Source organism: Anomaloglossus baeobatrachus, chromosome 3 (assembly GCF_048569485.1).
Source record: "Anomaloglossus baeobatrachus isolate aAnoBae1 chromosome 3, aAnoBae1.hap1, whole genome shotgun sequence".
Classification (NCBI taxonomy): Eukaryota; Metazoa; Chordata; class Amphibia; order Anura; family Aromobatidae; genus Anomaloglossus; species Anomaloglossus baeobatrachus.
The window spans coordinates 302,186,630-302,212,091 of record NC_134355.1 but is presented as its reverse complement, the minus strand read 5'-3'; positions in this window follow the sequence as shown (position 1 = coordinate 302,212,091).

Below are 25,462 nucleotides of genomic sequence, written 5' to 3'. Positions count from 1 at the left end.
GTTATCAGGCATCATCAGACTGCGGAGCATAGAGGAACCACAGTACTGATGATGATGATGATTCAGGCAGTATCAAAATGATTTACATGCAGGTACCTTATAGGTGATGTAATCTCAAATCAGAGTTGTTTCCATGCCTTGTGTCTCCATGAAGTAAAGATGCCCTGATGAGATGTCCAGATTTCCCTCTTCTCCACCTTCTGCAACACTTCCCAACAAGGCACTCTTAAAAATAAAAGTATCATTATACTGCCCCATAAATGTCTCATATTCTGCACTCCTGAAAAAATAATTGCAGTGCTTCCTTCACAAAATATCCCCTCCACAAACTGAACCTCTCCATCATATTCCCCTACAGCTGCCCCTCTCCATCATATTTCCCCCAGGCTGCCCCTCTCCATTATATTACCCCCAGGCTGTCCCTCTCCATCATATTCCACCACAGGCTGCCCCTCTCCATCATATTCCCCCCATGCTGCCCCTCTCCATCATATTCCCCCCATGCTGCCCCTCTCCATCATATTCCCCCACAGGCTGCCCCTATCCATCATATTCCCCCACAGGCTGCCTCTCTCCATCATATTGCCCCCACACTGTCCCCCTCCATCATATGCCCCCCAAGGTGCCCCTCTCCATCATACTCCCCCACAGGCTCTCCCTCTCCATCATATTCCCCCACAGGCTGTCCCTCTCCATCATATTCCCCCACAGGCTGCCCCTCTCCATCATATTTTCCCCATGCTGCCCCTCTCCATCATACACCCCCCACGCTGCCCCTCTCCATCATATTCCCCCCACGCTGCACCTCTCCATCATATTCCCCCCACGCTGACCCTCTCCATTATATTACCCCCAGGCTGTCCCTCTCTCTCATATTCCCCCACAGGATGCCCCTCTCCATTATATTACCCCCAGGCTGTCCCTCCCCATCATATTCCCACAGGCTGCCCCCCTCCATTATATTCCCCCAAGGCTGTCCCTCTCCAACATATTCCCCCACAGGCTGCCCCTCTCCATTATATTACCCCCAGGCTGTCCCTCTCCATAATATTCCCCCACAGGCTGCCCCTATCCATCATATTCCCCCACAGGCTGCCGCCCCTCTCCATCATATTCCCCCCAGGCTGCCCCTCTCCATTATATTCCCCCCAGGCTGCCCCTCTCCATTATATTCCCCCCAGGCTGCCCCTCTCCATCATAATCCCCCCAGGATGCCCCTCTCCATCATATTCCCCCCAGGCTGTCCCTGTCCATCATATACCCCCCAGGCTGCCCCTCTCCATCATCTACCCCCCAGGCTGTACCTCTTCATCATATTCCCCCCCCCCCGCCAGGCTTCCTCTCTCCATCATATTCCCCCCACACTGCCCCTTTCCATCATATTCACCCACAGGCTGCCCCTCTCCATTATATTCACCCCAGGTTGCCCCTCTCCATTATTTTACCTCCAGGCTGCCCCTCTCTATCATATTCCCTCCCAGGCTGCTCTCCATCATATGCCCCCCCAAGCTGCCCCTTTCCATCATATACCCCTCAGGCTGCCCCTCTTCTTCATATTCCCCCCGCCAGGCTGCCTCTCTAAATCATATTCCCCCCACGTTGCCTCTATCCATCATATACCCCCACAGGCTGCCCCTCTCCATCATAGGCTATGTTCACATTTCCGTTGTTTTGCATCAGTCACCTGTGTTGCTTGACGCTTGTGACTAGAGATGAGCGAACCAGTCACGAACCACTCGCACCCCATAGGAAACAATGGGAGGCAATCACAAACAAAGAAAAACACCTAGAAAACACCCTCAAAGGTGTCCAAAAGGTGACAAACAACTCACAACACAACACAAACACATGGGAAAGTGACAAGAACAAATTCTCATGCAAAAACAACACAGCGTTATGAGGAAAAAGAGGACGAGACACAGATATAGGCATGGCATGCCCTTCTAAAATCATGTAAAACACCGCAAGGTGACTCCAAGCGGAGTCTCCCTTTTTTCCAAAAATTGGGCCACACACACCCACCCCTTCAGTGGCAGCACTAGTGCCCCAGCCGTACACTTCACAGTTAGATTTGCATCAAGCACATTCAAAAATACGCCATCCTTAAGCGTCCCTAGCATGACACCGGGGTAGGTAGCAAAGTCTTTGCTGAACTATGACTTGTTCATCTTGGATCATTTTTAGAAACAATGCAAGCAAGGGTTACTCCAAGCGGAGTATCCCTGTTTTCCAAAAATTGGGCCACACAGACACCCCTTCAGTGGCAGCACTTGTGCCCCAGTTGTACACTTCACAGGTAGATTTGCATCAAGCACATTCAAAAATACGCCATCCATAACTGTCCCCAGGATGACCCTGGGGTAGGTAGCAAAGTCTTTTCTGATCCCAGATCTGTTCATCTTGGATCATTTTTAGAAACAGTGCAAGCAAGGGTTACTCCAAGCGGAGTCTCCCTTTTTTCCAAAAATTGGCCACACAGACACCCCTTCAGTGGCAGCACTTGTGCCCCAGTTGTACACTATACAGGTAGATTTGCATCAAGCACATTCAGAAATACGCCATCCTTAACCATCCCCAGGATGGCACTGGGGTAGGTAGCAAAGTCTTTGCTGAACCATGACTTGTTCATCTTGGATCATGTTTAGAAACACTGCAAGCAAGGGTAACTCCAAGCGGAGTCTCCCTTTTTTTCAAAAATTGGGCCACTCAGACACCCCTTCAGTGGCAGCACTTGTGCCCCAGTCGTACACTTCACAGGTAGATTTGCATCAAGCACATTCAAAAAGATGCCATCCTTAACCATCCCCAGGATGACACCGGGGTAGGTAGCAAAGTCTTTGCTGATCCCAGATCTGTTCATCTTGGATCATTTTTAGAAACACTGCAAGCAAGGGTTACTCCAAGCGGAGTCTCCCTTTTTTCCAAAAATTGGGCCACACAGACACCCCTTCAGTGGCAGCACTTGTGCCCCAGTCGTACACTTCACAGGTAGATTTGCATCAAGCACATTCAAAAATACGCCATCCTTAACCGTCCCCAGGATAGCACCGGGGTAGGTAGCAAAGTCTTTGCTGAACCATGACTTGTTCATATTGGATCATTTTTAGAAACACTGCAAGCAAGGGTTACTCCAAGCGGAGTCTCCCTTTTTTCCAAAAATTGGGCCACACAGACACCCCTTCAGTGGCAGCACTTGTGCCCCGGTTGTACACTACACAGGTAGATTTGCATCAAACACATTCAAAAATACGCCATCCCTAACCATCCCCAGGATGACACCGGGGTAGGTAGCAAAGTCTTTCCTGATCCCAGATCTGTTCATCTTGTATCATTTTTAGAAACACTGCAAGCAAGGGTTACTCCAAGCGGAGTCCCCTTTTTTCCAAAAATTGGGCCACACAGACACCCCTTCAGTGGCAGCACTTGTGCCCCAGTCGTACACTTCACAGGTAGATTTGCATCAAGCACATTCAAAAATACGCCATCCTTAACCGTCCTCAGAATGGCACCGGGGTAGGTAGCAAAGTCTTTGCTGAACCATGACTTGTTTATCTTGGATCATTTTTAGAAACACTGCAAGCAAGGGTTACTCCAAGCGGAGTCTCCCTTTTTTCCAAAAATTGGGCCACACAGACACCCCTTCAGTGGCAGCACTTGTGCCCCTGCCATACACTTCACAGGTAGATTTGCATCAAGCACATTCAAAGATACGCCATCCTTAACCATCCCCAGGATGACACCGGGGTAGGTAGCAAAGTCTTTCCTGATCCCAGATCTGTTCATCTTGGATCATTTTTAGAAACACTGCAAGCAAGGGTTGCTCCAAGCGGAGTCTCCCTTTTTTCCAAAAATTGGGCCACACAGACACCCCTTCAGTGGCAGCACTTGTGCTCCAGTTGTACACTTCACAGGTAGATTTGCATCAAGCACATTCAAAAATACGCCATCCTTAACCGTCCCCAGGATGACACCGGGGTAGGTAGCAAAGTCTTTGCTGAACCATGACTTGTTCGTATTGGATCATTTTTAGAAACACTGCAAGCAAGGGTTACTCCAAGCGGAGTCTCCCTCTTTTCCAAAAATTGGGCCACACAGACACCCCTTCAGTGGCAGCACTTGTGCCCCAGTTGTACACTACACAGGTAGATTTGCATCAAGCACATTAAAAAATACGCCATCCCTAACCATCCCCAGGATGACACCCGGGTAGGTAGCAAAGTCTTTCCTGATCCCAGATCTGTTCATTTTGGATCATTTTTAGAAACACTGCAAGCAAGGGTTACTCCAAGTGGAGTCCCCTTTTTTCCAAAAATTGGGCCACACAGACACCCCTTCAGTGGCAGCACTTGTGCCCCAGTCGTACACTTCACAGGTAGATTTGCATCAAGCACATTAAAAAATACGCCATCCTTAACCGTCCCCAGGATGGCACCGGGGTAGGTAGCAAAGTCTTTGCTGAACCATGACTTGTTCATATTGGATCATTTTTAGAAACACTGCAAGCAAGGGTTACTCCAAGCGGAGTCTCCCTTTTTTCCAAAAATTGGGCCACACAGACACCCCTTCAGTGGCAGCACTTGTGCCCCGGTTGTACACTACACAGGTAGATTTGCATCAAGCACATTCAAAAATACGCCATCCCTAACCATCCCCAGGATGACACCGGGGTAGGTAGCAAAGTCTTTCCTGATCCCAGATCTGCTCATCTTGGATCATTTTTAGAAACATTGCAAGCAAGGGTTACTCCAAGCGGAGTCCCCTTTTTTCCAAAAATTGGGCCACACAGACACCCCTTCAGTGGCAGCACTTGTGCCCCAGTCGTACACTTCACAGGTAGATTTGCATCAAGCACATTCAAAAATATGCCATCCTTAACCGTCCCCAGGATGGCACCGGGGTAGGTAGCAAAGTCTTTGCTGAACCATGACTTGTTTATCTTGGATCATTTTTAGAAACACTGCAAGCAAGGGTTACTCCAAGCGGAGTCTCCCTTTTTTCCAAAAATTGGGCCACACAGACACCCCTTCAGTGGCAGCACTTGTGCCCCGGTTGTACACTACACAGGTAGATTTGCATCAAGCACATTCAAAAATACGTCATCCCTAACCATCCCCAGGATGACACCGGGGTAGGTAGCAAAGTCTTTCCTGATCCCAGATCTGTTCATCTTGGATTATTTTTAGAAACACTGCAAGCAAGGGTTGCTCCAAGCGGAGTCTCCCTTTTTTCCAAATATTGGGCCACACAGACACCCCTTCAGTGGCAGCACTTGTGCCCCAGTCGTACACTTCACAGATAGATTTGCATCAAGCACATTCAAAAATACGCCATCCTTAACCGTCCCCAGGATGGCACCGGGGTAGGTAGCAAAGTCTTTGCTGAACCATGACTTGTTTATCTTGGATCATTTTTAAAAACACTGCAAGCAAAAGTTACTCCAAGTGGAGTCCCCTTTTTTCCAAAAATTGGGCCACACAGACACCCCTTCAGTGGCAGCACTTGTGCCCCAGTCGTAAACTTCACAGGTAGATTTGCATCAAGCACATTAAAAAATACGCCATCCTTAACCGTCCCCAGGATGGCACCGGGGTAGGTAGCAAAGTCTTTGCTGAACCATGACTTGTTCATATTGGATCATTTTTAGAAACACTGCAAGCAAGGGTTACTCCAAGCGGAGTCTCCCTTTTTTCCAAAAATTGGGCCACACAGACACCCCTTCAGTGGCAGCACTTGTGCCCCGGTTGTACACTACACAGGTAGATTTGCATCAAGCACATTCAAAAATACGCCATCCCTAACCATCCCCAGGATGACACCGGGGTAGGTAGCAAAGTCTTTCCTGATCCCAGATCTGCTCATCTTGGATCATTTTTAGAAACACTGCAAGCAAGGGTTACTCCAAGCGGAGTCCCCTTTTTTCCAAAAATTGGGCCACACAGACACCCCTTCAGTGGCAGCACTTGTGCCCCAGTCGTACACTTCACAGGTAGATTTGCATCAAGCACATTCAAAAATATGCCATCCTTAACCGTCCCCAGGATGGCACCGGGGTAGGTAGCAAAGTCTTTGCTGAACCATGACTTGTTTATCTTGGATCATTTTTAGAAACACTGCAAGCAAGGGTTACTCCAAGCGGAGTCTCCCTTTTTTCCAAAAATTGGGCCACACAGACACCCCTTCAGTGGCAGCACTTGTGCCGCGGTTGTACACTACACAGGTAGATTTGCATCAAGCACATTCAAAAATACGTCATCCCTAACCATCCCCAGGATGACACCGGGGTAGGTAGCAAAGTCTTTCCTGATCCCAGATCTGTTCATCTTGGATTATTTTTAGAAACACTGCAAGCAAGGGTTGCTCCAAGCGGAGTCTCCCTTTTTTCCAAATATTGGGCCACACAGACACCCCTTCAGTGGCAGCACTTGTGCCCCAGTCGTACACTTCACAGATAGATTTGCATCAAGCACATTCAAAAATACGCCATCCTTACCCGTCCCCAGGATGGCACCGGGGTAGGTAGCAAAGTCTTTGCTGAACCATGACTTGTTTATCTTGGATCATTTTTAAAAACACTGCAAGCAAGGGTTACTCCAAGCGGAGTCTCCCTTTTTTCCAAAAATTGGGCCACACAGACACCCCTTCAGTGGCAGCACTTGTGCCCCAGTTGTACACTTCAGAGGTAGATTTGCATCAAGCACATTCAGAAATACGCTATCCTTAACCGTCCCCAGGATGACACCGGGGTAGGTAGCAAAGTCTTTGCTGAACCATGACTTGATCATCTTGGATCATGTTTAGGAACACTGCAAGCAAGGGTAACTCCAAGCGGAGTCTTCCTTTTTTCCAAAAATTGGGCCACACAGACACCCCTTCAGTGGCAGCACTTGTGCCCCAGTCGTACACTTCACAGGTAGATTTGCGTCAACCACATTCAAAAATACGCCATCCTTAACCATCCCCAGGATGACACCGGGGTAGGTAGCAAAGTCTTTGCTGATCCTAGATCTGTTCATCTTGGATCATTTTTAGAAACACAGCAAGCAAGGGTTACTCCAAGCGGAGTCTCCCTTTTTTCCAAAAATTGGGCCACACAGACATCCCTTCAGTGGCAGCACTTGTGCCCCGGTTGTACACTACACAGGTAGATTTGCATCAAGCACATTCAAAAATACGCCATCCCTAACCATCCCCAGGATGACACCGGGGTAGGTAGCAAAGTCTTTCCTGATCCCAGATCTGTTCATCTTGGATCATTTTTAGAAACACTGCAAGCAAGGGTTACTCTAAGCGGAGTTCCCTTTTTTCCAAAAATTGGGCCACACAGACACCCCTTCAGTGGCAGCACTTGTGCCCCAGTCGTACACTTCACAGGTAGATTTGCATCAAGCACATTCAAAAATACGCCATCCTTAACCGTCCCCAGGATGGCACCTGGGTAGGTAGCAAAGTCTTTGCTGAACCATGACTTGTTCGTATTGGATCATTTTTAGAAACACTGCAAGCAAGGGTTACTCCAAGCGGAGTCTCCCTTTTTTCCAAAAATTGGGCCACACAGACACCCCTTCAGTGGCAGCACTTATGCCCCGGTTGTACACTACACAGGTAGATTTGCATCAAGCACATTCAAAAATATGCCATCCCTAACCATCCCCAGGATGACACCGGGGTAGGTAGCAAAGTCTTTCCTGATCCCAGATCTGTTCATCTTGGATCCTTTTTAGAAACACTGCAAGCAAGGGTTACTCCAAGCGGAGTCCCCTTTTTTCCAAAAATTGGGCCACACAGACACCCCTTCAGTGGCAGCACTTGTGTCCCAGTCGTACACTTCACAGGTAGATTTGCATCAAGCACATTCAAAAATACGCCATCCTTAACCGTCCCCAGGGTGGCACCGGGGTAGGTAGCAAAGTCTTTGCTGAACCATGACTTGTTTATCTTGGATCTTTTTTAAAAACACTGCAAGCAAGGGTTACTCCAAGCGGAGTCTCCCTTTTTTCCAAAAATTGGGCCACACAGACACCCCTTTAGTGGTAGCACTTGTGCCCCTGCCGTACACTTCACAGGTAGATTTGCATCAAGCACATTCAAAGATACGCCATCCTTAACCATCCCCAGGATGACACCGGGGTCGGTAGCAAAGTCTTTCCTGATCCCAGATCTGTTCATCTTGGATCATTTTTAGAAACACTGCAAGCAAGGGTTGCTCCAAGCGGAGTCTTTCTTTTTTCCAAATATTGGGCCACACAGACACCCCTTCAGTGGCAGCACTTGTGCCCCAGTCGTACACTTCACAGGTAGATTTGCATCAAGCACATTCAGAAATACGCCATCCTTAACCGTCCCCAGGATGACACCGGGGTAGGTAGAAAAGTCTTTGCTGAACCATGACTTTTTCATCTTGGATCATTTTTAGAAACACTGCAAGCAAGGGTTACTCAAAGCGGAGTCTCCCTTTTTTCCAAAAATTGGGCCACACAGACACCCCTTCAGTGGCAGCACTTGTGCCCCAGTCGTACACTTCACAGGTAGATTTGCATCAAGCACATTCAAAAATACGCCATCCTTAACCATCCCCAGGATGACACCGGGGTACGTAGCAAAGTCTTTCCTGATCCCAGATCTGTTCATCTTGGATCATTTTTAGAAACACTGCAAGCAAGGGTTGCTCCAAGCGGAGTCTCCATTTTTTCCAAAAATTGGGCCACACAGACACCCCTTCAGTGGCAGCACTTGTGCCCCAGTTGTACACTTCACAGGTAGATTTGCATCAAGCACATTCAGAAATACGCCATCCTTAACCGTCCCCAGGATGACACCGGGGTAGGTAGCAAAGTCTTTGCTGAACCATGACTTTTTCATCTTGGATCATTTTTAGAAACACTGCAAGCAAGGGTTACTCCAAGCGGAGTCTCCCTTTTTTCCAAAAATTGGGCCACACAGACACCCCTTCAGTGGCAGCACTTGTGCCCCAGTTGTACACTTGACAGGTAGATTTGCATCAAGCACATTCAAAATACACAAGCATTTACTCTCCCCAGGATGACATAGAGGTAGTAAATTCCTTGCTGATCCATGACATGTTCATTTTGATGAACGCTAGTTTGTCCACATTGTCACTGGACATATGCGTGCGCTTATTTTTCAGCACACACCCAGCAACACTGAAGACACGTTCAGAGACAACGCTGGCAGCTGGACACGACAAGATCTCCAAGGCGTAATTGGATAGCTTTGGCCATTTTTCAAGATTTGAAGCCCAAAGTGAGCAAGGCTCCATTTGCAAAGTCATGGCATCGATGTTCATTTGGAGATACTCCTTGGAGATTCACTCCGTGCACCACGGTTGTTTGGTGAAAAAGCCGAGCTAAGATCGAGTAACAGCTTCTGCTGATACTCCTGCATACGCGCGTCCCTTTCTATGGCTGGAATTATGTCATAAATTTTGGACTTGTACCGGGGATCTAATAGTGTGACAAGCCAGTAGTCATCATCACTTCTAATTTTGACAATACGAGGGTCATGTTGGAGGTAGTTCAGCAAGAAGGCGCTCATGTGTCTTGCGCAGCCATGCGGACCAAGTCCACACTGTGTTTGTGGCATAGAGGTGCTAAACCGTTTTTTCTTCCTCTGACATCTCCACCAAGCCTCTTTCAACTGAAATTTGACCAAGGTCTCCCTCATCCGCTGAGTCTTCCATGTCCATGGACAGTTCGTCCTCCATTTCTTCATGTTCTCCTGCACCTTCCTCAACATTTGCCTGCTACCATGCGCCCTTGTTGATCCCTGTCCCCCATGGTCCCATGCCTGCCGCCTTGGTGATGATGAAAGTCTGGACCTTGGTGGTGTTGTTGTCCCTTGTGCATATGAATCATCCTGTAGTTCCTCCCCTTCCTGTTGTCCCACCCCCTGACTTCAAATAGTGTTTAGCGTGTGCTCCAGCATGTAAATGACTGGAATTGTCATGCTGATAATGGCATTGTCAGCGCTAAACATATTCGTCACCATGTCGAAACTGTGCAGAAGGGTGCATAGGTCCTTGATCTGAGACCACTCCATCAGGGTGATCTGCCCCACCTCTGCATCTCGTTGGCCCAGGCTATACATCATGACGTATTGCACCAGTGCTAGGTGGTGCTGCCACAATCACTGTAACATGTGGAGAGTCGAATTCCAGCGTGTCGGCACATTGAATTTCAGGCGATGAACCTGCAGGCCGAAAGACTTCTAGAGCGAAGCAAGTCGCTCATCTGCGGTGGTTGAACGGCGCAAGTGAGCAGACAGTTTTCGTGCCCTGTTCAGAAGGCCATCTAGGCCGGGATAGTGTGTTAAAAATTGCTGGCCAACAAGGTTCAACACGTGAGCCATACAAGGCACATGTGTCACCTTGCCCAGGCGAAGGGCTGCACTCAGGTTTGCAGCATTGTCGCACACGGCCTTACCAGGCTGCAGGTTGAGTGGAGACAACCATTTACCAAACTCAGTCTCCAGAGCTGCTCACAACTCAGCCGCTGTGTGACTCTTAGTTCCAAGACATTTCAAGATAAAGACCGCCTGATGCCGTTGCGCTCTGCTGCCAGCATAGTAATGAGGTGTGCGTGATTCCTTGTGCGTAGTTACAATGCTGGTGGCCTGACCAGGCAGGCTTGGGGCGGAGTTGGAGGACCCAGACGAGGTTGAGGAGGCAGAAGCAGTGGAGGAACTTGGACAGACAGAGGATTGACACACAAGTCATAGGGACGGCAAGACTTGTGCAGCAGACCTTTCACCATCTATCACCATAGTTACCCAGTGGCCAGTCAGCGACATGTAACGTCCCTGTCCATGCTTACAGGTCCAAGTATCGGTGGTGAAATGCACCCGTTCACACACAGAGTTTCTCAAGGAAGCGGTGATGTTGTGTGCGACATGCTGGTGTACACAGGCACACCTTTCTTAGATAAGTAGTGGCGACTGAGCATCTGGTACTGGGGCACAGCGGCAGACATAAGGTCTCGAAAATCCTGTGTGTCCACCAGGCGGAAAGGCAGAATTTCAGTAGCGAAGAGCTTACAGAGGGATATAGTCAACCTCTTAGCTTTGTCATGGGTCGCAGGAAATGACCTTTAATTTGTCCACATCTGAGGGACAGAGATCTGGCTGCTGTGTGTAGATGGTGGTGAGTAGGGTGTCCCTGGAAAAATGCAGGTTTGTGAGGAAAGTGGTGGCATAGACATGATGTTGCCTTCATCCAACGTTGGTGCTATCGATGTCTGAGAGAGCTGTACACACGCACTTGTTTCCCCTTCCAAACCAACTGACGACCTACCAAGTAAACTGTCTGTTGCAGTTATAGTGGTGGAAGGTGTGCGTGGAAAACCAGGTGTGACAGCTGTCCCCACAGTCCTAGAAGATGAAGAGCGCACGGATGCACTGGAAGGGGCAGGCGGTGGATGGTCCGCTCCACTAGGCCGCATTGCAGCACGGTGAGCTTCCCACTTGGACATATGATATTTATTCATGTAACGATTCATGGAAGAAGTTGTCAAACTGCTGAGGTTTTTGAATCTACTAACAGATTCCCGACAAATTTTACAGATCACATTATTTGGGCGATCCTTTGCAAGGTCAAAAAAGGACCAGGCTAGGCAAGGCTTAGAGGACATGCGACCTGCTGAGCCACCCCGACTAGTGCTCAGAGGCAGCGTGGTGGCTAAGGATGCAGTTGTAGATGTGCTACCAGTACTTCGACTCTGTCTAGGAAGGCGCAAGGTAACTTCATCGTCAGTTGCATTATCCTCCACCGCCTCTGTTGACCTCTTCGAGTGCCTGACTGTGGGTTGACAGTAGGTGGGATCTAGAACTTCCTCATCAAGCATTGTGTTTGCACTCCCCTCACTCTCAGACCTAGCCTCTTCCTGCCCTGACCGAATATTTAAGTTGTCATCCCAATCTGATATCTGCGTCTCATCGTCATCAGTATCTTCCTCATTGTCTCTAACAACAGTTGTTACAGTTTGTGAATAAGGGTCAACATTATGACCAGAAACTTGGTCATCACGGCCTGAATCTGAGTCACAAAGGTTCTGGGCATCACTGCAGACTTTGATTCCAAGTCTATAGTGTGACTGAACAGCTCTGCACACTCAGCCATCTCTGTTCCACCATACTGTGCAGGGCGGATGTAGACTTGAGAGCTGGGAGAAAGCAAGTGTGATTGGGATGACAACTCAGAAGACTGGGTTTTTTTGGATGCGGTAGTTGAGGTGCACGAGAGGGCACTTGTTGGAGCACTTGAGATCCATTTAAGCATGTTCTTTTTTTGTGCATCATCTACCTTTCTTACAGTTATTCTGGTCCGTGAAAAAAAGGGATCACATCGGATTGTCCACGGAAAGTTGTAGACATCTTACTTTTTCTGGAAGATGGCCTATCTTCAGCAGATGTTAATGTAGCTTTGCCACCTTCCCCACGGACAAAAACTTTTTTTCCTTTTCCAACACGCCTGTTCCCCTTTCCACCAGCATCTGTCATTTTGACACTTATTTTGATAGTGACAAGATTGTCCACTTAAAATGTGGTAGTAAAAATTGAGAGGTGCTGTAGACTGCAGAGGTGGTCTAGCTTTATTGACAGCAGAAGAAACAACACTGACCTTTCCTGACAATGCAACTATGGCCCTTAAACTGGCAGGACAGTTTGCTATTATAATAGCTTAGTAAAAATGAGCTTGAGGGTACAATGCAGAGGTGCTGGAAATTGCTTGGCACCAGTGGAACACTAATGGAGTCCAACAGCCACTTTTTGGATGCCACTAAGTTTTGTCAGTGTTTGCTATTATAATGGCTTAGTAAAAATGAGCTTGAGGGTGCAATGCAGAGGTGCTGGAAATTGCTTGGCACCAGTGGGACACTAATGGAGTCCAACAGCCACTTTTTCGATGCCACTAAGTTTCCTCAGTGTTTGCTATTATAATAGCTTAGTAAAAATAAGCAGGAGGGTGCAATGCAGAGGTGCTGGAAATTACTTGGCACCAGTGGGACACTAACAGAGTACAACAGCCACTTTTTGGATGCCACTAAGTTTCCTCAGTGTTTGCTATTATAGTATTTTAGTAAAAATAAGCAGGAGGGTGCAATACAGAGGTGCTGGAAATTGCTTGGCACCAGTGGGACACTAATGGAGTCCAACAGCCACTTTTTGGATGCCACTAAGTTTCCTCAATGTTTGCTATTATAATGGCTTAGTAAAAATGAGCTTGAGGGTGCAATGCAGAGGTGCTGGAAATTGCATGGCACTAGTGGGACACTAATGGAGTCCAACAGCCACTTTTTGGCGGCCACTAAGTTTCCTCAGTGTTTGCTATTATAGTAGCTTAGTAAAAATAAGCAGCAGGGTGCAATGCAGAGGTGCTGGAAATTGCTTGGCACCAGTGGAACACTAATGGAGTCCAACAGCCACTTTTTGGATGCCACTAAGTTTCCTCAGTGTTTGCTATTATAATGGCTTAGTAAAAATGAGCTTGAGGGTGCAATGCAGAGGTGCTGGAAATTGCTTGGCACCAGTGGGACACTAATGGAGTCCAACAGCCACTTTTTGGATGCCACTGTTTCCTCAGTGTTTGCTATTATAATGGCTTAGTAAAAATGAGCTTGAGGGTGCAATGCAGAGGTGCTGTTAATTGCTTGGCACCAGTGGGACACTAATGGAGTCTAACAGCCACTTTTTGGATGCCACTAAGTTTCCTCAGTGTTTGCTATTATAATAGCTTAGTAAAAATGAGCTTGAGAGTGCAATGCAGAGGTGCTGGAAATTGCTTGGCACCAGTGGGACACTAATGGAGTCCAACAGCCACTTTTTGGATGCCACTGTTTCCTCAGTGTTTGCTATTATAATAGCTTAGTAAAAATGAGCTTGAGGGTGCAATGCAGAGGTGCTGGAAATTACTTGGCACCAGTGGGACACTAATGGAGTCCAACAGCCACATTTTGGATGCCACTAAGTTTCCTCAGTGTTTGCTATTATAATGGCTAAGTGACAATGAGCTTGAGGGGGCAATGCAGAGGTGCTGGAAATTGCTTGGCACCAGTGGGACACTAATGGAGTCCAACAGCCACTTTTTGGATGCCACAAACTGGCAGCACTCTTCTCAATTAAAATAGCTTTTCAAAAATGTGCAGGAGAGGAGAATGCAGAGGTGGTGGGACTTGCTTGCCACAAGTGGCACAATAATGGAGTACAGCAGCCACTCTTTGGATGGCACTAACTTTGCAGCACTCTGCAATTTAAATGGCTTTGCAAAAAAGGGCAGGAGGGTACAGTGGCAGGGTTGTGGGTCAGTGTAGAGGAAAGGAAGCCTCACTTTCTATCCCTCTTAATGGTGAAATGCAGCAAGGAATTCCCTGAGCTTAGCTACACAGACGCTGTTATCTGAAGCTGTATACAGCATTTCCACGGACCTGACTGTCACCTATGGCTCTGAGCCAGCTGTAATTATCCCTGAAAAGGGCTGAAATAAACTTCTGCCCCTATTCATGAGAGCGCTGTGTGTATAGCGTACACAGCAGGACCGGCGACAGGAGCTACGGAAGCGGTGACTGACACCCAGACGCAGAAGGCACATAATGGCGTCCTGAGGGAAAATGTCCGTTTTTATAATGCAAGGACATGTGACATGGACAGCCTATGACACATGCCCTTGGTTCTCGGCAAAAAAGTACACTTAGCCGTGTGTGTGTCTGGGATTAGCTGACATTCTGGCCCTCCCCACTACACGTGCACTTAGAAAAAGAAAAAAAAAATGTCCATCGCCATTATCCCAGCAGCAGTGAACTAAACGCGCAGCCCCCGCACACTATACGCTGAAATTTGATAATAGTGTGAATCACAGAGTGACTCACACTATTACAGTGAAAAGCCAGCTAGTAATTAGCTAGGCTTTTTGCTGAGAGAACCGATCTCGAACGTAACTCGAGCTAACGAACTTTTAGCAAAAAGCTTGCGTTCTAGTTCTATCTAGAACACCCCCCAAAATCACTCGAACCGCGAACTGGAGAACCACGAACCATGAACCGCGCTCAACTCTACTTGTGACTGATGCATTGTAAACGGGTGACAAGAAATGGAAGTCATTGTCATGAGAAAGCGTATTCCGCTGTAAAAAGAGAGAGAGAGAATGATCAGCTGATCGCTCTCATTAGCCGGCCGCCGGGAGAGCAGCTGATTGCTCTCAAAAGCCGGCGACCGGCTTTTGAAAGTGATCAGCTGATCTCCCTCATAAGCCGGTTGCCACACACACACACACACACACACGCACGCACACACACGCACGCACACACACACACACACACACACACACACACACTCACTCACTCACACACAGGACCGGCCTTAGCCTGAACGGCGCCCTGTGCAAAACTGCCCTTTGGTGCCCCCACCCTACTGATTTTGTACCCAGTTTCCAGGAAACAAACGAGGACCAGAGGCCATTTTTTTTTATATCCTAAGAAAATTGATTTCTTCAAATGTACAATAAAGTCCTCCAGATTTGTGCTGGAGAATCTGATTCTCAATCTACATTAATTCCACTACATCTGAAATTATTCTTATTGGGGTCTTCTCATCTCGTACATGCTGTATGCCTAGATATTACTTTATGGATGGTACATATGGATCCCCCCAATGGGGCGCACATGTATCTGCAGAATGAGGCTCTGCCACTCTTTGTGGAGAGATGGTATAAATTCCTATACACTTAGAGCGGTGCAGGTCATGGTCCCATTGGTGGGATCAACATCTACTATACAAATCCTGAGGATAAATGTACCAGATGATAGCAGACAAGGCACCATGGAGCCGGCGGCCAATGCTGTGTGTACTCCGGACCAAAAAGTCCAAAATACAGATGTTAAAGGGGAATGTACGAAATTAGAAAAAAATCTCTGCTTTCTACATAATAAAGAGTCCTCAGGTTATATGTGCCGCTGCCTCTCAGCTCCAATGACTTGAACAGACTGAGGTGCAGTACCACATACACACCATAAGGACGGGGGGCGCTGTGTATGTGTCGCTGCCTCACAGCTAAAATGACCTGAACAGACTGAGGTGCAGCACCACATACACACCATAAGAACAGGGGGTGCTGTGCATGTGTCACTGCCTCTCAGCTCCACTGACCTGAACAGACTGAACTGCAGTACCACATACACACCATAAGGACGGGGGGGGCGCTGTGTATGTGTCGCTGCCTCTCAGCTAAAATGACCTGAACAGACTGAGGTTCAGCACCACATACACACCAGGAGGGAGGGGCACGGTGTATGGAAGAACTACGGCATATATATTGTAATCCCTTTATTAACCAGACTGGGCACACCCCATTTGGCAATGCTGCAAATAATTTTGTTGGAAAATTTGTAAAATAAATCCCCACCGAATAATGTAATATTCTCTAGAACTTCATAATGCACACCTCCGCTGCTGCAGAACCTCAAAATACACACCTCAGATGCTATAGAACCTCATTATACACATCTCAGCTGCTGCAAAATCTCATAATTCACCTCAGTTGCTTCAGAACCCCATAAGACACACCTCAGCTACTGCAGAACCCCATAATACACATCTCAGCTGCTGCAGAACCCCATAATACACACCTCAGCTGCTGCAGAACCCCTTAATACACACCTCAGCTGCTGCAGAACCCCATAATACACACCTCAGCTGCTGCAGAACCTCACAATACACACCTCAGATGCTATAGAACCTCATTATACACATCTCAGCTGCTGCAAAAATCTCATAATTCACCTCAGTTGCTTCAGAACCCCATAATCCACACCTCAGCTGCTGCAGAACCTCATAATACACACCTCAGCTACTGCAGAACCCCATGATACACATCTCAGCTGCTGCAGAACCCCATAATACACAACTCAGCGGCTGCAGAACCCTATAATACACATCTCAGCTGCTGCGGAACCCCATAATATACAACTCAACGGCTGCAGAACCCCATAATACACACCTCAGCTGCTGCAGAACCCCATAATCCACACCTCAGCTGGTGCAGAACCTCATAATACACACCTCAGCTACTGCAGAACCCCATGATACACATCTCAGCTGCTGCAGAACCCCATAATACACAACTCAGCGGCTGCAGAACCCCATAATACACATCTCAGCTGCTGCGGAACCCCATAATATACAACTCAGCGGCTGCAGAACCCCATAATACACACCTCAGCTGCTGCAGAACTCCATAATACACACCTCAGCTGCTGCAGGACCACATCATACACAACTCAGCTGCTGCAGAACCTCATAATACACCTCAGCTGCTGATGATGCATTACATTGATAGAATGGCGTTCATAAGGACACTAAGGCTAAGTTCACACAGTGCATCTTTTGTTGCATTTTTGAGGTCACAAAGATGCCCCTGCATGCATTTCCTCCTCCCAGCAAAGTCTATGGGATTTCTCTTTTGCTGTCCACACTGGGCATCTTTTGTTGGCTGCCTTTTTGAAGATGCAGCATGTCAGTTCTTTTTGTGTTTTCGTTTTTGAGCCCTTCCAGTCAATAGATTAGACTTAAAAACCGCATTAGGCAAAACGCGGTAAAAATGTGTCAAAAACACATTGCGTTTTTTTATGTGTTTTTGCCGCGGTGCATTTTTGGTGCATTCTTGGGACAAAAACACTGCATATTTGTGGTAAAAGAAAGATGCCCTGTGTGAACATACCCTTAACCATTCCATGTGATGTGCAGACGGCAGTGATGCCATGTAACATATGAGACTCCACCGTTATTTTCTACCAGGTAAGGAATCTGACAGCTGATTCCTCCTGCACAACCCCCGCGTGGAAGGAATCAGACACCAGCTCCATTATTGCAGTCCTGTATATTCTACTCTGACGCTTCCACATTTCAGATAAAACACATTTTATCTCTGCCGAGGACGATGCAACCAGAATGAGGCGCCTGGGAGGCCGGTGCCCAATGGCTTCTCCCTGCTCTGCTGCACATTGACTGTTCAAACCCCCAAAATGTGTAATATACACTGTTAGGATTTCATTTGCCAATGAAATCACTCACAAGTGATTTGCAGACTCGGGGTCATCTGCTGATGACGTCTCCTCCTGCGTCTCTCATTGTTATAATTTTTCAATTTGAGAGAAGCAGGAGGAGACGTCAGATGACCACACATTGCAAATCGCATGTGAGTAATCAGGTGACAACTACTCGAATTAGCAAGTGAAATCCTAACAGAGCGCATATTACACACCTTTAGGATATGGCAGGTCAATATTCAGAATTCCATTACAGTACACACTATACGTGACATGGACATTCTTTTTTTAAGACAGGTAATGTGTCAGATAACATGATGTCAATAGAGACAAACACAGACACACACAGAGACAGAGACACACAGACACACACAGGGACACAGAGTCCGATACAGAGACAGAGACACACAAACACAGAGACATAAACAGAAACAGAGACACAGAGAGAGACACACACAGAGAGTGATGCAGAGACACACAAACACAGAGACATACACAGAAACAGAGAGACACAGACACACACAGAGACTGATGCAGAGACACACACAGGGACAGGGACACACAGCGACACAGACTGACAGAGACACACAGAAACAAACACACAGAGACATAGACACAGACATAGAATCACAGAGACTGATATAGAGACAGAGAAGAGACACACAGAGACAAAGAGAGAGACACAGAGTCACACACAGACACACAGAGACAGAGACACACAGAGACAGAGACTGATACAGAGACACACAAACAGAGACTGATACAGAGACACACGAAGACACAGACAGAGACAGACTGATACAGAGACTGATAAAGAGACACACAAAGACTGATACAGAGACACAGAGGCACAGAGAAAGAGACAGAGACATAGACGGAGACACACAGACAGAGACACACACATAGGGACACACAGAGGCACACATACAGAGACAAAGACACGGACACAGAAACACAGACACATAAAGAGACACATTCACACACAGAGAGACACAGAGGCAGAGACACACATAGACAGACACATAGACAGAGATACACAGACAGACACACACAGAGACCCACAAAGACAGAAACACACAGAGACACTCAGAGACAGATACAGATATAGTCACAGAGACAGAGATACACAGAGACAGAGACACACAGAGATACATACAAACACAAGCACAGATAGGCAGAGACAGAAACACACAGAGAGAGGGAGACAGACAGATAGAGAGGGACACAGAGAGTGGAGAGAGGGAGAGAGACAGTTACTATCCTGGGCATCGCCAGGTACTACAGCTAGTAAATTATATATATATATATATATATATATATATATATATATATATATATATATATATATATATATATATAATGTACCCCCTACACATGCTCTGCACCCACTCTGGCCACAGCTGCAGGGCCCACTGGCATCACGTCCCAGGCTCCCCCTGATGTAATTACACCTATCCAGGGCCCACAGCTGCAGAGCAAGGGCGAAACAGGGAGCCAGTGGCCATCCAGTCCTCAATGGTGTTAAACCATGCATCCGAGAAAATAGCAATGGCCCCCATCACTGACAGGCCAAGTCATTTTACCACTGCATAAATTACACCATATACATCACACACACATAGATACTATGGAAAAGATAGATGGATGCAGGGTCGGACTGGGGTGTCTGGGGTCCACAGGAGGAGTTAACTCTATAGGCCACGCAACTATATGCAAATCGCTGCAGAAGCCCCCACACAGCCTCCTATGCACAGCAGGTGCCCCCACACAGCCTCCTGCACACAGCAGGAGCCCCCAAAAGCCTCCTGCACACAGCAGGTGCCCCCACACAGCCTCCTGCACACAGCAGGTGCCCCCACACAGCCTCCTGCACATAGCAGGAGCCCCCACACAGCCTCCTATGCATAGCAGGAGCCCCCACACAGCCTCCTATACACAGCAGGAGCCCCCACACAGCCTCCTATGCACAGCAGGAGCCCCCACACAGCCTCCTATGCACAGCAGGAGCCCCCACACAGCCTGCTATACACAGCAGGAGCCCCCACACAGCCTCCTATGCATAGCAGGAGCCCCCACAGAGCCTCCTATACACAGCAGGAGCCCCCACACAGCCTCCTATGCACAGCAGGAGCCCCCACACAGCCTCCTATGCACAGCAGTGGCCTCCACACAGCTTACTATATACAACAGGAGCCCCCACAGATCCCATATAGACATAAAAAAAAATTATACTCACCTAATCCTGATTCCCAGCACCGCAGCCTCCATCTTCTCTTCTATGGTGGCCTGTGGAGGCAGCGCGATGCAATGATGTCACTGCAGTGCCCTTGTTGATATACAGTCTCCTAAGACACAGGCCTGCAGTGGTCTGTGGCTTAGGAGACGGGCAGTGATAGAGCATGTAGCTCTGTGCTCTGTCACAGGATTGAACTGTATCGGGGTGACGCCGACATAGTTCAGTGCGGTGGTTGCAGAAGATTCGGGGCTCCCGCCAAGAAGTTCTGGGTCGGAGCTCTGGATCTTTGATGCCAGTGGTGCCCCTGCCGGCGGGTCCCTTTTATGTTCAGTTAGGCTGCTTTCACGCATCCGATTTTTGCTGAGCGGCACAATACGGCGCTTTGCAGAAAAAACGCAACCGTTTTTTTTGCCGCCAGTTGTGTTTTTACGCATAGACTTCCATTAGCGCTGTATTGTGCCGCATTGCCTTGCGTTGTGTCCGTTTTTTGCTGGATGCGGCATATTTAGCTCATGTGGCGGCCGGATGGAACGTTGCCTAGCGTGTTTTTTTGTGCGGAGCAAAAAGGCGCGATTTACAATGCAAGCCTATGGACTCCGGATGCGGCGTCCTGCGGCAAAAAACGCATCCGGACGCCGGATGTGGTTTTTTACACTGCGCATGCTCAGTATCAAGCCGCATCCGTCAAAAAATGGATGGGCCGCATGGAAAAACTTATGTAACGGATCTGTTTTTTTTGCCGCATCTGTTGCATAGGTTTTTGAGCCGGATTGAGCCGCACTGCAAAAAACGGATGTGTGAAAGCAGCCTAAGGCCCCCTTCACACGTCCGTGAAAAACACGCACGTGTGTTACGGGCCGTTTTTCGGGTCCGTGTCCCGTTTTTGTGTCCGTTTTTATGGTCCGTGTGGCACCTGTGTGAATTGCGTATGCTAGCCGTGTTTGTGTGTAGAACGTCCGTGTGTGCGTGTGGAATTAACGTGTATGTGTACGTGGAATGTCCGTGTGGAATGTCCGTGTGTGTGATGCACAATGTCGTTTATAAATGTCGGCTGACAGCAGACAGAGTTGCGCGATGAGAATGAACTCGGGTGAACTTCACCCGACTTTATCCTCATACCGCGGCTCTGTCTGTGTCGAGTACTGATTAGCGGTCACCTGTGAAGGATTCACCGGTGACCGCTAATCCCCCGAGTAACTGAAGTTCCCCCCCCCTCTCTCATACTCACCGAATTGGTACCAATTGGTATCATGCTGTTTTTTCCTTTGTCCTGATGAAGAAGGCGGACATGCCTTTGAAACGCGTAGACTTGGCCTAAATAAAGAAAATATAGCAAAGAATTCATCACATCGTTTGGCTTCATGGTTTTAGCGCAGTGTTAAACCCGACTTTCTTATCCATTCATGATTCCCTGTTGCACCCAATCACAGCAGCCGGTGGGCGTGTCTATACTGTGCAGTAAAATAAATAAATAAATAATTAAAAAAAAACGGCGTGCGGTCCCCCCCAATTTTAATGCCAGCCAGATAAAGCCATACGGCTGAAGGCTGGTATTCTCAGGATGGGGAGCTCCACGTTATGGAGGGCTTTTTGGGGCTGATTAAAGTGGTGAACCAGGGTATATGTGTGTGTTTTTTATTTCTAATAAAGGATTTTTTCTGGTGTGTGTGTGTTTATTTACTGTGACTTACAGATTAATCATGGAAGGTGTCTCATAGACGCCTGACATGATTAATCTAGGATTTAGTGGCAGCTATGGGCTGCCATTAACTCCTTATTACCCCGATTTGCCAAAGCACCAGGGCAAATCGGGAAGAGCCGGGTACAGCATAGACACGCACACCGGCTGCTGTGATTGGGTGCAGTGTGACACCTGTCACTCAGCGTGGGGGGCGTGTCTCACTGTAACCAATCATAGGCGCCGGTGGGCGGGGAAAGCAGGGAATAGGAGATTGTTTAATGAGCGGCCGGCTTTTTCAAAATAGTAAAAGCCGCCGCAGCAGTGTGAACGCCGTGCAGCGCCGCGCCGGTGATCGGGGAACGGTAAGTATGAGAGAGGGGGGGAAACTGACCGACAGACTGTGAGAGAGGGACAGACAGACAGACAGAGAGACCGACAGAGAGACCGACCGACGGACTCAGGGAGATTGACCGACATACACAGAAATAGAAAGAAAAGCCGACATCACTAGAAATAAAAACACCAAACGGACACGGACTATAGGTAGATGCATACGTGTTTACTAACGTGTGTGCACATACCCATAGACTTTCATTGTGTCCACGTGTGCGTGCTCCGTGCAGATAACGGACATGCATCCGTGCAAAACGCAAACACATACGGATCACGGACACGCACACACGGACATAATGAAATAACGCACGTGTGACCACAATCATAGATTAACATTGGTGCACGTTTGGCCGTGTCTCCGGTATATACGGAAACGGACCAAACACGCACGTGTATCACGGACGTGTGAAGGGGGCCTAAGAGAGCTTTCTGGGGCATTGACTGGTGTCTGTGTACCAGACCGACGCTGGATAGATGATAGGCAAATAGATATCAGACAGATAGATAATAGAAAGATAGATAATAGAAAGATAGATAGAGGGATAGATAGATAGAAAGATAGATAGATAATAGAAAGATAGATAGAGGGATAGATAGATAGACAGATAGATAATAGAAAGATAGATAGATAATAGAGATACATAGATATAGACAGATATATAATGGAGAGATAGGCAGACAGATAATAGATAGATAGATAATAGATAGATAGATATAGGAGATATATAGACAGATATATAATAGCAAGATAGGCAGACAGATGGATAATAGATGGACTGACAGATACACAGACAGACAGACATTGCACAGTATACAGGACACACACATGTTATACATAACACACACACAGCACATACAGATATGACACACAGCACGTTATACTCACAGTCACTTCCTGGGCTCCAGGAGTTAAGTGTGGCTTTTGTAACTGCATCTCCGGCATTGCTGCTGCACCTCCCCCTCTCTATGGTAAAGACAGGAGGACACAGAGCCGAGAGCAGGTGAGGGCACCCCCTGCCTGAGGCTGTGCAGAGTGGGAGGAGACCAGATGCAGGGCACAGAGGAGGGGGGAGGGGCGCTCCCTACTAGAGGCTGTGCAGGGAGCAAACTGTGCAGAGCGGAAAGGCGCCCCCTGCTGGAGGCTGTGTGTGCAGAGCAGGAGGAGACCAGACGCAGGGCACAGAGGAGGGGGGAGGAGCAGCAAAGTGAAAGTAAACAGCTGCTCCCTAGGCGCCCCCTTTGCTGTCTGCCTGCCGGCACCCTGTGCGGCCGCACAACTCGCACATGCCTAAAGCCGGCTATGCACACACACACACACACAGCCAGGTCTCATACACACACACACACAGCCAGGCCTCATACATACACACACACACACACACAGCCAGGCCTCACACACACACACACACACACACACACAGCCAGGCCTCATACACACACACACACACACACACAACCAGGCCTCATACACATACACACACAAACACACAGCCAGACCTCATACACACACACACACACAGGCAGGCCTCATATACACACACACACACACAGACAGCCAGGCCTCACACACACACACACACACACACACACAGCCAGGCCTCATACACACACACACAGCCAGGCCTCACACACACAGCCAGGCCTCATACACAGGCACACACACAGCCAGGCCTCATACACACACATACAACACACACACACATGTCGCGGGCGGGGAGGAGGGTGCCGGCACCTCGCTCACACCTCTGCTCGGGTCCGGCTGCTGCTGCTCAGTGGTGGCTCGAGTGGTGGGCCGGATCCCGGGGGTTCTCGAGTGGCGCTCCTCGCCCGTGAGTGAAAGGGGATTGGGTTTTGGGATATAGTCTATTGTCCGTGACGCCACCCAAGGTTGTGGTGATTTGTAGCACCACCGCTGCTCAATATGGGGATCCCGGGAGTGGTGATGCGGAGCAGCCAGTTGTTGTGTTGCCCCTCCGTGGGTAGGGGTTGGTGATCCCGGGGCCCAGTGATGGTGTGGAAGGTGCAGGGCCTGGTGGGCGCAGGGAAGCGGGGGCAGCGCTGTGCCTTGCGGCACTGTGGTACTCACTCAGCCTGAGATGTTGACACAGTTTTACGGTAAACCACATGGCTGGAAAGACGGTTCCCACGGACGGCTGCACTTGCTCTCCCACCAGGTAACGGTGATGTCCCTCTGACCTGCACCTAGTGTTTCTGTGTTGGTAGCGATGGGTTCCCACCGGTAACCCGCTCCCCGGCTTGGATATGGGCCGGAGGAGCCCTACTTTGCCCGCAGACGCTGGCCCCGAGTAACTGGTGCCCTGGCAGTGGCGGTGTTCCTCCTTAATGGTTGGACTTTTGCCTTCAGTCTGGACTTGGTTGTTGGGGGATCGACGTCCCCTTCACTGACGGATTTAGCAAATTATGGCGACTCCTAGCCTTGCCGGGGTCCGAGAGGCCCCTGCCCTGGTGCTGACTGTCCTTCGTATACTGCTCCAGACCGCCGGGCCACTACCCGTCCGTGGTCCTTCCAGCAACCTCCGAGCAGTCCCCCTCCAGACAATCACCGTTGTTGCTGACCTTGCTGACACTGTCCTGCACTTAGCCGGACCAACTTCAGGTCTTTCTACGCTCACTTTTACTCCTTTCTTCTTTGCTCTACTACCACTTCACTTTCACTTAGCTCCTCTACCACTTCCTTCTACTTCCACTCACTTTTCTTATCTGCCTGGTTCTTCCCACCTCCAGAGCTGTGAACTCCTCGGTGGGCGGAGCCAACCGCCTGGCCCACCCCCTGGTGTGAACATCAGCCCCTGGAGGAAGGCAACAAGGATTTTTGTAGTTTTGGTGTTCCTAACTGGGATGTAGAGTGTGGTGGTGTGATGACCTGTGACCCCTGGCTTGCCCAGGGCGTCACACACACACAGCCAGGCCTCATACACACACACACACACACAGTTCCTCTCCAAAATATTCCTCCCCACACTGCTCCAGTACAAAATCCCCCCCTTACAAACACACATTGTCCATATGTACAAAGTACTCCCTCCACTTTTTGCAAAGCTGTGCCCCCTTTCACCCATCTTGTGCCCTAATCCCCGCCCC